The sequence below is a fragment of the Convolutriloba macropyga genome, chromosome 12, assembly GCF_964194025.1.
Source record: "Convolutriloba macropyga chromosome 12, txConMacr16.3, whole genome shotgun sequence".
NCBI classification, from domain to species: Eukaryota; Metazoa; Xenacoelomorpha; order Acoela; family Convolutidae; genus Convolutriloba; species Convolutriloba macropyga.
Window position 1 is genome coordinate 38,698,392 of NC_134479.1, and position 17,917 is coordinate 38,716,308.

General features: G+C 32.3%; 1 protein-coding gene across 2 annotated transcripts in view; it reads left to right on the forward strand.

Moving 5' to 3' along the window:
* LOC142351252 (protein BCCIP homolog) overlaps nt 1–17,917 on the forward strand; it is a 443,863-nt gene that overhangs the window by 220,080 nt on the left and 205,866 nt on the right. The window lies entirely within an intron of this gene.

The following is a 17,917-nucleotide window of genomic DNA, read 5'->3' on the forward strand; positions in this document are numbered from 1 at the left end:
GTCACTAACAGTATGAAAGTTTACAGTATCCTCTTTATATAGATAAACTGATATTGGTTAATTTACACTTAAGTGTGAACAAGTTTCTCCCCTTGCCGTATATGGCCAGAATTAGTGCACTTTTCTGAACTAAGCACCTTGTTCTGCTAACCTGAGAACGTATCATTGGTATCTACAGTGATGACCATCGAGCTGGTTTATGGTCATCACTGAGGGTGGGAAGGTCGAATTAGATCTTTGTGATATATCAAATCCTCCCTTTTTTAAGCAAGATTTGGGATACCATCTCCAAATCTTTCTGGTTCTTTTTACTTTTCCTTGGAATTCTTGTGGCGCTATTGCCTGCATATTGTGAGTCAGTAGATTGCTGATCAGTAGATCCAGTTTTGAAGTTGTTACGTTCCAATTTGGTTGCCAGGAGCAATTTGTTTTTCACTATAAAGCCTTGTCTAGTTCAAATTCTCTGGCTGGTTGAATGAAGTATTTGTTCCATTGCGTAAAATTAAGGTTGCTGGAACTGTTGGCGATCTCTTCGTTGTTTTGAATAGGACTGGTAAACACTGGTCAAAGTCAGTGACTGCTGGAAGTCTCACTTTGCGTCCTAGTAATAGTTCCACAGGAGTTTTCCCCCGCGTCTTGAAAGTATTTCGGTGTGTCATCAAAGCCCGCTCTTGACCCGCTGAGGAATGCGCGAACTGACACAATCAGATTTGGACTGCAGACTTGAATGGTCCGTTTTACTGTTTGGACAGCTCGCTCGGCAAGTCCATTTTATCTTGATGGTAGATGGTTGACTCCAAATTTTTGATCCCCATTGAATCACATCACTTTTTAAGTTCATAGCTTACAAACTCGGGACCATTGTTAGAGAATAACGTTTTTGGTATCCCTAAACCTGCAAAGATATGACTCAAGTGCACCTTAGAAGGCTTTTATTCAACCTGAATCCGCGTCTACTATTAGTAATATATTACCTTGATTCTTAAAGTAGCCCAATTCCATACGGAAACTATCCCAAACTTGCGCTTTTGGCCAAGTAGATACTGTTTTCCCCAGGTTGTGCTTGTTTTCTCGGCGTCTGCTAAAATTGCTAGCATATTGACGAAAATTTTGACTGATGCCGGTTCATCAAATTATGATTCAGTGTGCTGTTTCAGTTGAATTTTTGTCTGAGTTGGTCTCATGAGCTTTCATCATGAACACATGTCTTAGTTTGGGGGGAATGAAAGCCACAATCCCTCGAAAGATGAATGCGTTGTGGATACTTGAGTCGTCATTCGAAATATTTCTCCGCTTAGGAGCACTGTTTCCAGTTTCCGTTATATATTCTTTTGAGACAACTTAGAAAAGTCGATTCGATCCCAACTGAATTCTGATGTCTGACTGCGTAACCATGTTTGATTGAACGAAAAATATTTTGTCGAGAGCAAAACTGACTCGATCATTGTCATCAATGTCATCAAAATCTAGTCTGCTTAAAGCATCAGCGAAGAAGATCTGCCCTCTGGGCCTATATTTCAATTCGAATTCGTGAATTTTGTCGGTGCTGTTTTAGGAAACTCCTCATCTTGTGCAAAGAGATATTTGAGAGGTTTGTGGTCAGTTTGCAGAATGAACCTCCGTCGGAGCAGAAAATTTTTCAATCTTGTGACCAATAAAAACGATTGCAAGTGCCTCTCACTCAATATTGGAGTAATTATATTTGGCTTGGGACAACTTTCTTCAGAGGTAGTCGATAAGATATCCTTCCTGCAGGAGGATTCTACCTATTGCTTTCTCTGAAACGTCTGTTGTCACGGTTGTTTATTTCGTCAAGCTGTTAGGGTGACCAAATGAGTTAACACATAAATGGATTTTTAATTTGTTGAAAGCGTTCTGTTCTTCTTTTCCCGTCTGAAGTTGCCGTTTTGAATTTCGTTCACAGGTAACATTTTTGTGACAAAATCGGGTATCATTCGTGCATAAAGGTCTGCTAAGCTGATGAAAGACTCTAGTTGTATCATATTTGATGGTGGTCTTGCATTTACGATTTTCTCAACAAATTTCGGATTAGGTGCTCTTCCTTCCTTTGAAATTTAGTAACCAAGAAAATTAACGCTTTAGATAGGTTTAGAGTTGCATTTGCTTTTTTCCGTAACTTTGCCGTGAGTGTGAACTTTCAGATCCACACATAGTCTAAGAGCTTTAATCTTCTTCCGCGGCCAAACTACTGGAGATGCATTTAAGACCCCACCAGGTTGCACTGACTCCAAGATTCTCCGTCATACCATCGTCTCACATTTCTTTTTGACCCTGTCATGTAGAGGTAGAGATATCTTTCCAGCCTTGCAAACATCTGTTTTGATCCCGTTCTAAGTTTCACATGCGCCTTGTGTCATTTGACTGCCGGTAGTTTTTCATCAAACAGTGTGTTGACGCCTTCTTGGGCTAGTATGTCTCTCCCAAGTAGTCCAAATTCTTTGTCGGTTGCAAAACTGCTATATGTTAGTTATTACACAAGGCTCAGTTGATGACCTTCATAGGCTTCAAGACCTCTGATATTCCCATCTAGCTGAGGTTTACCAAACTCAATCCACATGATTGTTGATATCACAGTACTATCAGCACTGGTATTAACATTTTTTTAGTCTTTTAGTGTAACGTACTCTCATGTCGCTATCATATTAAACACGTTTTCTCGTGTATAGTACATTCCCCTCTCCATATCAGAAGATATTCGATCAGACCCTTCTCCTCGGAGAAGATGTTGTGCTGGTCAAACTTACCTGACCCGGACTGGGTTTTTCTGCATATTTTTGCAAATTGCCCCGCATTTTGACAGCTTTACTTTTTTTGTTCAAAACCGGAAACGGCTTGCTACTGTGTGGCTTACCTCCACATTTATTGCACAAGTTACCATTGTTTTTGCTACCAATATACTTTTCACTCGATTTTCTGAAGGTCTTTTTAAATTTGTATCCCACTTCTTTCTACATTATGATCATTTTTTTACCTGTTAAGGCAGAAATCATTGCTTGATATATGAACTGTAAGTTTTCTGCCTTTTGGAAAAAAGGTTGGTTTTGTTTGGATGCAGTCAAATGTCTTAATTTTGCCTCAAGGAATCTGAAACCTGAGATAAACTATAGTCTCCCGAATATCCAATAGCGTGCTTCTTCTCTTAGTCATGCTGGGAAATCATCGTGGGATTCTCCAACACATCCAACAACGGAAAAAAATTAGCCCTTTTCTGACGGTATATCTCTTCCTTAAGAAGGAAAATAATTTTGAATTGCGGATCTGATGTCTTTTTACGGAGCGTCAATCAAAATCCTAGGCCCCATTAGGCTCCTAAGTTTAATAGTTGTATCTTGCCCGCACTTAACACATTGTTCTCCTAACCTGAGAACGTGTCATTAGTATCTACAAGAAAGATCATCGAGCTGGTTTAAGCTTTTACCATAACCACTGAGGTTGAGTTAGCCGCTCAAACTTATGGTTTATGTACACTGATAGGTTTATGGTTTGAACAAATTAGAGGCAACCTTTCGGTTCAATATAGCAGCCGTTATGCAATAACATTACTTCACCAACATCAGTTAAGAAAGTTTTTTTTTATATCAAAGTTTTACCTTAAACTCCAAGTTCTGATCATCGGGAGATATCACGTTGACCTGCATCAACACGATTTTGCATATTTTTTACTGTCAGGTCATTTTCTATGAGCAGCACCAAAATAAATGTTTGAGATAGAAAAATTGGTATTATCGAACTAGATCTTTCCTAGTCTTAACTAAAATTTAACTCAACAGTCCCTAGGGGAATTAACAAAAATTTTTATATAAATTTCCATGAACAACAAAAAACAAAACGCCCTCATAGAGAATTACACTTGCGAACTCTCAGTTTTGACCAGATTTCAAGCATCTATTCTTTTTATCCCCAGTCACCTTAGTGAGCTTATATTTTTTACTGCCCCCAGGCGCTATTTTTTTCGTAGTAACGTGCTATATAACAACAAATAATTTTTAACGGGGGCGAAAAAGACGCTGGGGGCCTAAACAGAATAGATCCTATTTGAACGCCAAACAGACGTCAAATGAAAAATTAGTTTTGTAAAAAAAAGTACCACAAAATATTTGGATTTTTGATTGAAATAGTTAATTTCTTCAAAAATTACAATACATAAGCTGCAAAATTATCAGGACAGAAATAATTGATATCCGTTTTTGATCCGATATTTATTTGCTGATCAACTTATAAGAACTTGTTTTTAAAATCTCAACAATTTGAAAATATTCTCATATGAGATTTGAGATTGCAGCGTTCAGATTAGAATGTTTCACAATCTTGTAATGCAACTGGGATCTCTCATCTTATATGGAATTTTATCAGAGCAACCAGGATTTTCTTTTCAATGCATTTTACCTTATCTTTCTCTATAAGAAATTAAATTTCAAATTTTTCAGATCTGAGCAAAATACAGTGCTTTTTTGTAATTATCTTTAATAGCAGTAAATGCATTCAAAAACTGTTTACGTTTTTCAATCGTTGTCTATTTCTTTTTTGAGAAGCTCTGAAGAGACTCACCGTTTAAGTAACGATAGATAAGACCGCTCTTGCCGACTCCGCCTTGTCCAACTAAAGTTATTCTCATTGTTCGACATTCAGCCATTTGAATCACAAAATAGGAAAATTGTTTGATTTCAGATTATGTATTATTTTGGGCGCGGATTATAATCTTATAGAATAAATGTCAACGTTTGTCTCGCTCTTCGTTCTTTTTCTAAACAACAAAATGATATTTGAGTATTAATAATGACATTTCGTGATCTTAATTAAGTCACCAATAAACAATGACAAACAATAGATAAAACACAATCAAACTTAAAACCGTGCAAACAAATAAACATAAATATCGTTCTACCAAGTAAAGATCCTGCTACTGAATAAATATATACTGCATAAAATTTTAAAGTTTTTTCGATATTTTAGAAATACGATAATGCCACGCTAGAGGGCCGATGAAAAGTTGTTTATAATAGGACTACTAGAAAGGGCAATAATAAAACTCAACTAACAAACATTAATTACGACCAAAACATGATGTTTATATTAAAAAGAAATCACAACAAAATCAAACTAGCATAAGAAAAAACCTAGAAAAAAATCATCCTGAGCTTCATTAGAAGTTATATGGGACCTGTCCTCAGTGCAACTGGGTAACATGTCACCAAAAAAAGAGCAAAAAAGGGTGAAGTTCTAAAACGCGCTTATTTTTTGAAAACTTATAATTTCAAGGTGATTAATATCATTAGATATTGACTGAAAAAATTTACATGTTCATTTGTATCTCCAGGGGAAGCAGCCGTGACCTGGCAATGTCCAGTGTACGTCATACGACTACAAAACGACGGACAAATACCGGCAAAATAAAATAGTTAAATTTCAATTAAACCTTTCGCGAAAGAGCATTAAAAGGTTCAAGTGTGCAATATGTTATGTTAAATCTAATGGGCCTAAAATAATGTTATGATTTAAAAAAAAAAACAAAAATCCTTTAAAGTTACCAATCTTTAAAAATCTCAAACATTTAATGAAGTCTCGTAGTAAGAGTACTAACAAACCCGATACAGAATTGGTTGAAAATGAAACGTTAAATGGATTAAATTATAGCTCATACGAAAAAAAAATTGTGATCTCTCTTCACAGAGACTTAGTTACGAATCAAACAAAAACGGTTTTAAAAAAATGATGCTCAAAAATCCAAATATGTTTTTGAAAAAAATGTTTTCAAATGTCATAACAGACATGAATAAAATATATGAAATAAATTGCATCATCCAGGAAGCCTATTGGGCCTGTTAATTACGAGACTAAGTTACAAAACTACAAAATATTAACAATTACAAGCAGAATACAAAACTTCGCAAACAATTTACGACACCATAGTGTTCAGGGCACTATAATTAAAAAATATGATCTGCGAGAACTGTAAATCATCACTTGCTTGGCATCTGAACATCAAAGGCTCAACCTTATAAAAAAGACTTCCTGTAAATGACGAAAAAGAAAAAGTTTGAACCGTATAGAAATCTAGAAAATTTTCTATAAAACTAAATGGTCGAAGCCATCAGTCAAAACATATATTCAACTCAGAAAAAATTGTTGGAATCACGAAAAAAAGTTGAGAAATGTTATTGGTGAGATTAAGTTACATCGTTACAAAAAACAGACCTTAGAGCTTTTTGAGCTTTGCAAATGTTTCATGGTATCCTGTTATTGCATAAGCTACTACAGGTAATCTATACTCAGTAGAATAAAAGGTGCTTGTTTTAAATTTCTTTTGATGAAGCAAAATTCCATGCAAATCAAAGTTGATGTTGTCAGCTTCCGAAATAACGTAATCGTTCATTTTCTGCCGATTCGAACCTTATGATGCAGGCCCCAAATCATTTCTTTACAAAAAAGTTCGATTTCTTTTGATTGACGATAGGCACTAGATTCTTCGGGGGTAACGTAACCCTTTCCACTATAAATTTTGATATATAGCGATACAAAGGGTCGCTTAATGCGAACGGTTAACTGCATATCCTTGAAGATTTTAGATAGTTTTTTGTGGAATTTAAACGTATTCGATATAAGAACTGGTTCGATACAAGAACACGGGAAGTCGTATGAATTGGTTGACAAAATGACTTTAATTTACTATTTTGTTGCCATATGTCCAAATCCATGTGTGTCGAGTATTTAAAGAGGCGATATAATCATTTTACATTGACAAAGAGAGATTTTATTAGAGCTTTCTGAGCTTTGCAAAAGTTTAATGGATTCCTGTCAGTGATTAAGCTACTAAACGATTTTTCACTCAGTAAACTAAAAGTCGAGTTTTCGAGAATTATTACAGAATTATTAGAATTAATACAGAAGCAGTTTTGTATATGTCAATAGGTTTAGATTTTGGTAACGGCGACGAGCACATAAGGTTACAGAACTTAAGAGTTCAGAAGTTATATTCGAAAATTTAATTATTGTTACTTTTTGAAAATTAAATGGGTCAATTATTATTTGAGAAATGGATGGATGTAAAAGTTTTATTTTCATTAACTTTTTATTCCGCAGATTCATTTGAAACGTGCTTAGAAAGGTTACCGGCGGAGAAATGCTGTTACTCTTGAATTTTTGTTCGCGAAAGTCATTAAAGTGTTTTAAAAACTTGTACCTTGAGCTTGTGGTGCTCTAGATGGAAGAAGTATTTACGGTGGTTGCAGTGTCCACACTGTGTTGAATAGAGGAAATCCCGTGAAGGGAACTGAATCTTGAGAGTTTTACAATTGGTGGGCTTTCAAGTTTGCCGATACAAGTTTGTCGATAGCAGGATTAAAAAATGTAATGTATAACGAGTTGACCTTCAGGTTTGGGGGGAGTAATGACTGAGTAGATTTTTGTTGTTGGACCATTAGGCTTCCTTGTCTGTCAGTGCGCTGGGATTTGGATTGAAAAATATGATGGAACGCAATTGTCGCAAACTTGGGGCCAATGTTTGCACGAACATTACAGTAATATATTGTGTAGCGGAATTGCAAGTGTTGAACAGTTATAAAGTTCAAGCTCACTTGGATTGCTGCAAATGGTTTCTCTAGTGGGATAACGTTGTGTTTATGACCAGACAGACATAGAACACCAGAAGAAAAAAATCCTAAAGTTTCTGATACAATCAAACAAGAAGATTGAAGAAAAAGCAAACAAACAAACAAGCAGACAAATAAATAGACACACAAGTAAACAAACAAAGGAAACTGCAAAACAATTAAACCTAAAAGACAAAGCATTAAGAAGCAAAAACAAAAAAAAACAATTAAACAAGCAGACAGACCAAAAAAAACGAAAAAAAAACTAAAAGAATAAATTTAAAAATATTAAACAAGCAATCAAACAAACAAACATTCTAACCAACGAGCAAACAAACCAACAAAAAAACAAACAAACCTACAAGCAATTAAACAAGAAACAAATGAAAACTAAACGCTTTTTGATAAACAAACAGAGAAACAATGAATCAACTGATCAAGCAAACAGATTTACAAACAATCATTTAAACTAGCGGACAATTAAACAAAATTTAAAAAAAACTACATTACACAGAAACAAACAAACATACAAACAACAAAACAAGCCAGCAAGCAACGTAACACAGAAACACAGTAGCGAAAAAAATAAACAAATTAAAAACAAGAAAAGAAACCAATTAACAGTAATTAAATAAACAAACAAACAATTAAACAAACAAATAAACATACAATACAAGCAAACAGCAACATTAAGCAACAGAACGCAAAAAAAAACAAACAATTAAACAAACTGGCAGAGAAACAAATAAACAGAAGAACTAACAAAAGAAACCATTAAACAAGCAATCAGACATTCAAAACAGATGAACCAGATAAACAAACAAACAAAACAAACAAACAAACAAACAAACAAGCAAATAAAAAAATAAACAAATCATTACATACAGAACCCAGTAAAAAAACAAAAAAAAACAAACAGACAAAGAAACTAGCCATTAAAAACAAACAAAACAACAAACAAACAAACAAACAAAACAAACAAACAAACGAACGAACAAGCAAAAAACGATCAGAAAAACAAACAATTGAGCAAACGAAACAAACAGACAAACAGAAAAAACAAATAAACAAACTATCAAGTCATTATTCACACACACACACACACACACACACACACAAAAACAAAAAACAAAAAACTAAACGACAAACAAAAAACAAACAATCAGAAAAACAAACAATTGAGCAAGCGAAAGAAACAGAGAAGCAAACAAACGAACAAATAAACAAACAAGCAAGCATACAAACAAACAATCATACATACAAACCAAAAACAAAACAATAAACCAAAAAACAAAATCCTAAAATTTCTGATACAATCAAAAAAGAAGATTGAAGAAAAAGCAAACAAACAAACAAGCAGACAAATAAATAGACACACAAGTAAACAAACAAAAGAAACTGCAAAACAATTAAAACTAAAAGACAAAGCATTAACAAGCAAAAACAAAAAAAAAACAAACAATTAAACAAGCAGACAGACCAAAAAAACGAAAACAAAAACTAAAAGATTAAATTTAAAAATATAATACAAGCAATCAAACAAACAAACATTCTAACCAGCAAGCAAACAAACCAACAAAAAAACAAACAAGCCTACAAGCAATTAAATAAGAAACAAATGAAAACTAAACGCTTTTTGATAAACAAACAGAGAAACAATGAATCAACTGATCAAGCAAACAGATTTACAAACAATCATTTAAACTGGCGGACAATTAAACACAACTTTAAAAAAACTACATTACACAGAAACAAACAAACATACAAACAACAAAACAAGCCAGGAAGCAACGTAACACAGAAACACAGTAGCTAAAAAAATAAACAAATGAAAAATAAGAAAAGAAACCAATTAACAGTAATTAAATAAACAAACAAACAATTAAACAAACAAATAAACATAGAATACAAACAAACAGGAACATTAAGCAACAAGACGCAAAAAAAACAAACAATTAAACAAACTGGCAGAGAAACAAATAAACAGAAGAACTAACAAAAGAAACAATTAAACAAGCAATCAGACATTCAAACAGATAAACCAGATAAACAAACAAACAAACAAACAAACAAACAAACAAACAAACAAACAAACAAACAAACAAATAAACAAAAAAACAAATCATTACACACAGAACCCAGTAAAAAACAAAAAAAAACAAAAAGACAAAGAAACTAGCCATTAAAAACAAACAAAACAACAAACAAACAAACAAACAAACAAACAAACAAACAAACAAAACAAACAAACAAACGAACGAACAAGCAAAAAACGATCAGAAAAACGAACAATTGAGCAAACGAAACAAACAGACAAACAAAAAAACAAATAAACAAACTATCAAGTCATTATTCACACACACACAAAAAAAAAACAAAAAACAAAAAACAAAACGACAAACAAAAAACAAACAATCAGAAAAACAAACAATTGAGCAAGCGAAAGAAACTGAGAAGCAAACAAACGAACAAATAAACAAACAAGCAAGCATACAAACAAACAATCATACATACAAACCAAAAACAAAAACAATAAAAACAAAAAACAAAATCCTAAAATTTCTGATACAATCAAAAAAGAAGATTGAAGAAAAAGCAAACAAACAAACAAGCAGACAAATAAATAGACACACAAGTAAACAAACAAAAGAAACTGCAAAACAATTAAACCTAAAAGACAAAATATTAACAAGCAATAACAAAAAAAAACAAACAATTAAACCAGCAGACAGACAAAAAAAACGAAAAAAAACTAAAAGATTAAATTTAAAAATATAATACAAGCAATCAAACAAACAAACGTTCCAACCAACAAGCAAACAAACCAACAAAAAAAAACAAACAAACCTACAAGCAATTAAATAAGAAACAAATGAAAACTAAACGCTTTTTGATAAACAAACAGAGAAACAATGAATCAACTGATCAAGCAAACAGATTTACAAACAATCATTTAAACTGGCGGACAATTAAACAAAACTTTTAAAAAACTACATTACACAGAAACAAACAAACATACAAACAACAAAACAAGCCAGCAAGCAACGTAACACAGAAACACAGTAGCGAAAAAAATAAACAAATGAAAAACAAAAAAGAAACCAATTAACAGTAATTAAATAAACAAACAAACAATTAAACAAACAAATAAACATACAATACAAACAAACAGGAACATTAAGCAACAAGACGCAAAAAAAAACAAACAATTAAACAAACCGGCAGAGAAACAAATAAACAGAAGAACTAACAAAAGAAACAATTAAACAATCAATCAGACATTCAAACAGATAAACCAGATAAACAAACAAACAAACAAACAAACAAACAAACAAACAAATAAACAAAAAAACAAATCATTACACACAGAACCCAGTAAAAGCAAAAAAAACAAAAAGACAAAGAAACTAGCCATTAAAAACAAACAAAACAACAAACAAACAAACAAAAAAACAAACAAACAAAACAAACAAACAAACGAACGAACAAGCAAAAAACGATCAGAAAAACGAACAATTGAGCAAACGAAACAAACAGACAAACAAAAAAACAAATAAACAAACTATCAAGTCATTATTCACACACACACACACACACACACAAAAAAAACAAAAAACCAAAAACAAAACGACAAACAAAAAACAAACAATCAAAAAACAAACAATTGAGCAAGCGAAAGAAACAGAGAAGCAAACAAACGAACAAATAAACAAACAAGCAAGCATACAAACAAACAATCATACATACAAACCAAAAACAAAAACAATAAAAACAAAAATATTAAATCCTAAAATTTCTGATACAATCAAAAAAGAAGATTGAAGAAAAAGCAAACAAACAAACAAGCAGACAAATAAATAGACACACAAGTAAACAAACAAAAGAAACTGCAAAACAATTAAACCTAAAAGACAAAGCATTAACAAGCAAAAACAAAAAAAAACAAACAATTAAACAAGCAGACAGACCAAAAAAACGAAAACAAAAACTAAAAGATTAAATTTAAAAATATAATACAAGCAATCAAACAAACAAACATTCTAACCAGCAAGCAAACAAACCAACAAAAAAACAAACAAGCCTACAAGCAATTAAATAAGAAACAAATGAAAACTAAACGCTTTTTGATAAACAAACAGAGAAACAATGAATCAACTGATCAAGCAAACAGATTTACAAACAATCATTTAAACTGGCGGACAATTAAACACAACTTTAAAAAAACTACATTACACAGAAACAAACAAACATACAAACAACAAAACAAGCCAGCAAGCAACGTAACACAGAAACACAGTAGCGAAAAAAATAAACAAATGAAAAACAAGAAAAGAAACCAATTAACAGTAATTAAATAAACAAACAAACAATTAAACAAACAAATAAACATAGAAGACAAACAAACAGGAACATTAAGCAACAAGACGCAAAAAAAAACAAACAATTAAACAAACTGGCAGAGAAACAAAAAAACAGAAGAACTAACAAAAGAAACAATTAAACAAGCAATCAGACATTCAAGACAGATAAACCAGATAAACAAACAATCAAAACAATCAAACAAACAAACAAGCAAATAAACAAATAAACAAATCATTACACACAGAACCCAGTAAAAAAAAACAAAAAAACAAAAAGACAAAGAAACTAGCCACTAAAAACAAACAGAACAACAAACAAACAAACCAACAAAACACAAAAATCAAAACGACAAACAAAAAACAAACAATCAAAAAAACAAACAATTGAGCAAGCGAAAGAAACAGACAAACAAACAAACAGACACGGAAACAAACGAACAAATAAACAAATAAGCAAGCATACAAACAAACCATCATACATACAAACCAAAAACAAAACAATAAAAACAAAAAACAAAGAAACGAACAAACAAAAAAACTTGCAAAACAAACGAACAAATAAACAAACAAAGAAATAAACAAAGAAACAAACAAACAAACAAACAAACAAGCTAACAAACAAACAAACAAACAAACAAACAAACAAGCTAACAAACAAACAAACAAACAAACAAACAAGCAAGCAAGCAAACAAACAAACAAACAAACAAACAAACAAACAAACGAACGAACAAACAAACCATAACTCAAACAAACCAAAAAAAGAACAAAAAACAAAACAATCAAGGAAACGAACAAATAAAAAACTTGCAAAACAAACAAACAAAAAACAGACAAACAAGCAAACAAACAGACAGACAAAGAAACGAACAAATGAACAAACAAACAAAAACAAACGAACGAACAAAGAAATAAAAAACAAGCAAGTAAACAAACGAATAAACAAACACGTGAACAAACAAATAAAGAAACAACACAAATAAACACGAACATTATGCAATAACAAGCAAACAAAGCTGAAGGCAAACGAACAAACAAAACAATTAACAGAAAATTACAAAACAACTAAAGAAATAATCAAACAAACAAATATTCAAACAATCATAAAAAATAATCAACAACCAAAAAAATCAACAAGAAAACACAAAACTGAGCAAGCAATCAAACAAACAAACAAACACCAAACTACGAAACAAGCAAGCAAACAAGCAAAAGAACAAAAAAAGCACAGAACAAAAAACCAAAAAAGCAGCTAAGCAAGAATAGAAGCGAATAGACATACAAATCAAGCAAACGACTAGGCAAAAAACAATCAAAGAGCGTGAAGTCAAAAAAATCATTGAGCAAGCAAACAAGATGACCCAAACCAGAAACCAAACAGACGATCCAAAACATTCAAACAAAAAATCGGACAAACAAACAAACAATTAGACATTCAACGAAACAAATAGCCAAACGCAACCTGACAAACAAAGAGAAAAACAAACAATTGACTAAACAAGATAAGTACAAAAAATCATTTAAACCAATAAATAAACAAACAAATGAACAAACCATCGTACAAAAAAATAACAGACAAAAAACAAAAAACAAACAAACAAACAAACAAACAAAACAATGGGCCATGCAAACAACAACAACCGACAAACCAACAAAAAACGAGTACCCGAAAAAAAGCAACCAAAAAGCCGACGAGTATCCAAAACAAACCAACAACCAAACAAACAAACCAGAAACAAACAAAAACGATGTGCAACATTTTGATGCACGAAGCACCGAGGATCCAAAAAGCAGAAAGACATCTGACAAATGAAGGCTGGCGCGGAAAGGCTCAAATCTTTTTCATAACTAATTGTGAGTTCTGTATAATTGATGAGTTCGCTCTGATTACCAGAAAAGAAAAGATTACCAAAATCCAATAAATCTTCGTTTCGTGCGATAACATTTATAATCGAGCGAATGTGCAAAGGTCCAAAGCACACAATGTGATAAAATATGGCTAAATATCAAATAAGAAAACAGGTAAAAACGTAAGAAATGTTAAGCATTCCACCAAAATAAAATGAACATATTTCCGATTGTTTAATGTATCAAATTTGCTCTGACTTTTTACCGAAAGCAAGAACAAAACCCGTATACTTTTTATCAGATCCTTAGAAAGACATTTAATTATACTTTTCTTTGGAAGTTTTGTCACCCTCTATATTGTAAAAAAGCCTTGAACCTTTCTTTCATTGCCATGTAATTTTTACCCAACAAAAATTTCATTTATCACCAGATATCATACATAGTTATCTGCATTATATCCTGGAGATTGCAGAGGAATTGTAAAACTTTATCAAAAGCACGGTAACCAGTACAAAATTCTTTACGGGAGAAAGTTTGTAAAAGTTTCTTGGAAGTCATAAAAAGTCATATATAACTCATAAAAAGTTGATTGGTGCTGCAAACTCTTGTATAATAAAGTCAGAAGACAAGTATATTAATTACATCGCACGTGCAATAAATGCTCATTTAAAAGAAACAGAAAGAATGTCTGGGTCTTTCCTATTATAGCCCATTCCGCCTTAGTTGCCAGATAAACTTCATCCCCCATTAATTGTTAACATACCATAATAGGGGCTATGATTTCGTGGGTGGCTACAAAGGGAAAGAACCGAATTACTTTCGTATGTAATGAGAATTGTCGAGCATAATTTTATGAGAACCTCCAACCACTTACTTTTGAGCCAACAATTTCATCTTGAAACTAAAAATAATGATCTAATACTGTTCTATGACAAAGCATGGATAAACCGTATGGATCACCTGGGTTAGTTTTTTTGGTGGCATAATTTTATGTCAATATTGAACTAAAGTCAGCAGCATTAAATTTTCTCATTAAAAATCATTTTGCAAGACAAATATCCAATTTTTCTCTTGAGCTATAAAATAAAAAATAAAATTCAAATGAAAAACCATTTTAAATTTGCTTTTTGAAGTTATTACTTTGAAAACACCTCTGCTATATTGACGACCAATTAGATTTGCACCGTAAGCAATTTTTTTGTATCTGAAAACACACCGCTGCACTGTTTTCCAAAATTCGTTTTGTTTTTTGAAAACCGCTAACCACTTACTGTTAAGCCAACAATTTCATGATAATACTAATAATAATGATATAAAACTGTTTTTTTAACAAAGAATCTATCAAGCTCATGGATCAACTGGGTGTTGCCTTTTGTGGCCAAATTTCATGTCAATATAAATCTAAAATCATCAACTTAAAACTTTCCTATTTAAAATTAATTTAATGTGATCATCAGAATCAGTATATTGGGTTATCTAAGATTGAGAGTCAAATAGGAGTTTCAAGCTAACGTTCAATTTAAAAAATATAAGTCAAAATTATTTCTAAACTTTTGTGTCTCTTCAAATCTTTTCATTCACATGACCGATTAGACGTCTGGAGCGTAAATTGATGTGGTCGGGTTGATTGCGAATTTCGGAAAACTTTTTAACCTAACAAAGTTTCATATTTGTAAAACAGATTCGCTATTTCCTCAAAACAAAAACAATTTAGTACCAAATGAAGGAATTACTTTTTTTTCCCCGACATTGCGCACAAACGCTCTAAAACGATTGGCGATTATGTTCTTTTTGCTCTTTCGTAAGATAAAAAGAATTAGAATAACGTCATAGCCAACGTTTCAGACTGCTTCCCTGCTGTTAAATTCCATTTTCGTTTAATTTCATTATAATAAAGTTTTCCGGTTGGTGAGTGTAAGTGGAAAATTTTAATACCAAGTTGGAAAAAAAACAAACAAAAAAAACAAAAAACATGCAATCAATCAATCATACAAACAAACAAAACACACAAACAAACAAGCAAACGAACAAACAAACAAATAAACAAAAAACAATTAAATAAAAAACTTAAAACTAACCAAAAACCAGCCACCAAACAAAAGACACGCAAAGAGAACAAACAAACAATTAACCAAACAAACAAAGAGCCATGCAAACAACAACAACCAACAAACCAACAAAAAACTCGTGTATCCAAACAAAAAAAACAAAAAAACAAACAAACAAAAACCATACAAGCGGACCAGTACCTAAAACAAACAAACAATAAAAAAAACCAAACCGGACACAAGCGAAAAATGTTGCATAGCTGGACGCACAAAGCACCAAAAAACCAAAAAGATGCAGGTCATCTGACAAATCAAGTCTGGTGAAGAAAAATGCAATTCATTTGAATAACTAACATTGAGTGCCGTGTAGTTGATGAGCTCGTTCAGATTATCATATACGAAGACATTACGAAAAACCAAAAAGTCTTCGTTTCATGAGACAAAAATTCATACAACCGAAACTGCAAATGTCCAAAGGACAAGATAAAATAAACAATCATTGCTGAAGAGCAAATAAGAAAAGAGGTTAAAAATTTAGGAAACCGGATAACATCCGAAAACAATAAATTCTCAAATAAATTGACATAGAGTATTTCAGGTTCTTTAATATATCAAATATTCTCTGGACTTTTTACCTAAAGCGTGAACATAACCCATGTACTTTTTTCAGATCCTCAAAAAATATATTTCAATTTTCATTGCAAAATGGAGTACTTGGAAACCCTAAAAAACAGGACAAAATTCATTTTTCGTAAGATTCATAAAAATTTATCGGAAAAAAATAAGGTCATATATATCACATAAAACGTTGACTAGTGCCTCAAACTCTTGTATTTTGTAATCAGAAGACAGGTAAATAAAGAACATCGCACGAGCAGTAAATATTCATGTGATTGAAGCAACGAGAACTTCGAGGTCTTCCCCATTATAGCCCCAACCTGAGTGGTCAGAAAAACTATAGCCTCTATCCATGTTAAACATACCATAATAGGGATAATAATTCCCTGACGGCTATGATGCGAAGAATAATTGGGGAGCTTTGTTTTATGAGAACCGCCAACCTGTTACAGTTAAGCCAACAATTTTATCATAATACTAATAAAAATGATATAATACTGTTCTTTGACAAAGCATGGATCATTTTTATGGATCAACTAGGTTTTTTCAAGTTTGTGGCGAAAGTTCATGTCAGTATAGATCTAAAGTCGGCAGCTTAAAACTTTTTGATTGAAAATGTTTTGCAAGACAAATATTCAATTTTAACCCGGAGCTATGAAATCACCAAACATTGAAATGAAAAACCATATTAAAGTCACTTTCTGACGTCGTGATTTTGAAGACACCTCTGCTATATTGCCGACCAATACAGTTTGCACCGTAAGCAAGTTGTTTTGTAGCTGAACACCCCGATGCTCTGTTGTTTCGTAATTCCGTATATCTACAGCCTCGACCTTCAAAAAAGCAGTAGACATAGAGAGTCCAACTTTTTCAAGAGAGTAAAATAAATAATTTTTCCTTACTGCGTGTTATTCTTTTGTTTTGCAGACATTTTTTTACCTTAGCTTCATACATATTGTTTATTTCAACTATCTCTCAAACTGATGTCCATCTCCACACAACTTTGAAAAATGTTGAATTTAATGTGATATTCAAAATCAAAATATTAAGTTATCTAAGGTTGAAAGTGAAAAAAGAGTTTCGAGCTAACGTTCAATTTGAAAATTTCAAGTCAAAATCAATTCCAAGTTCTTAAGTCTTTTGAAGTATTTTCATTCACATGATCGAGCAGACCTCTGGCGCTTAGATTGATTGATATTGCCGGGTTGATTGCTCATTTCAGAAAAAAATTTAAACAAACAAAACTCTTTATTTGTAGAAACAGATCCGCGAGTTCGTCAAAAAATAATTTAGCACCAAATAAATGACCTAATTTTGCTTGCGTCACACTACGTACAAAAACTTTAAATAGAATTAAAATTATGTTCCTTTTGATCTTGCCTAAGATGAAAGGAATTAAAATGAGGCCACCGCCAACGCCTCAGACAGCTTA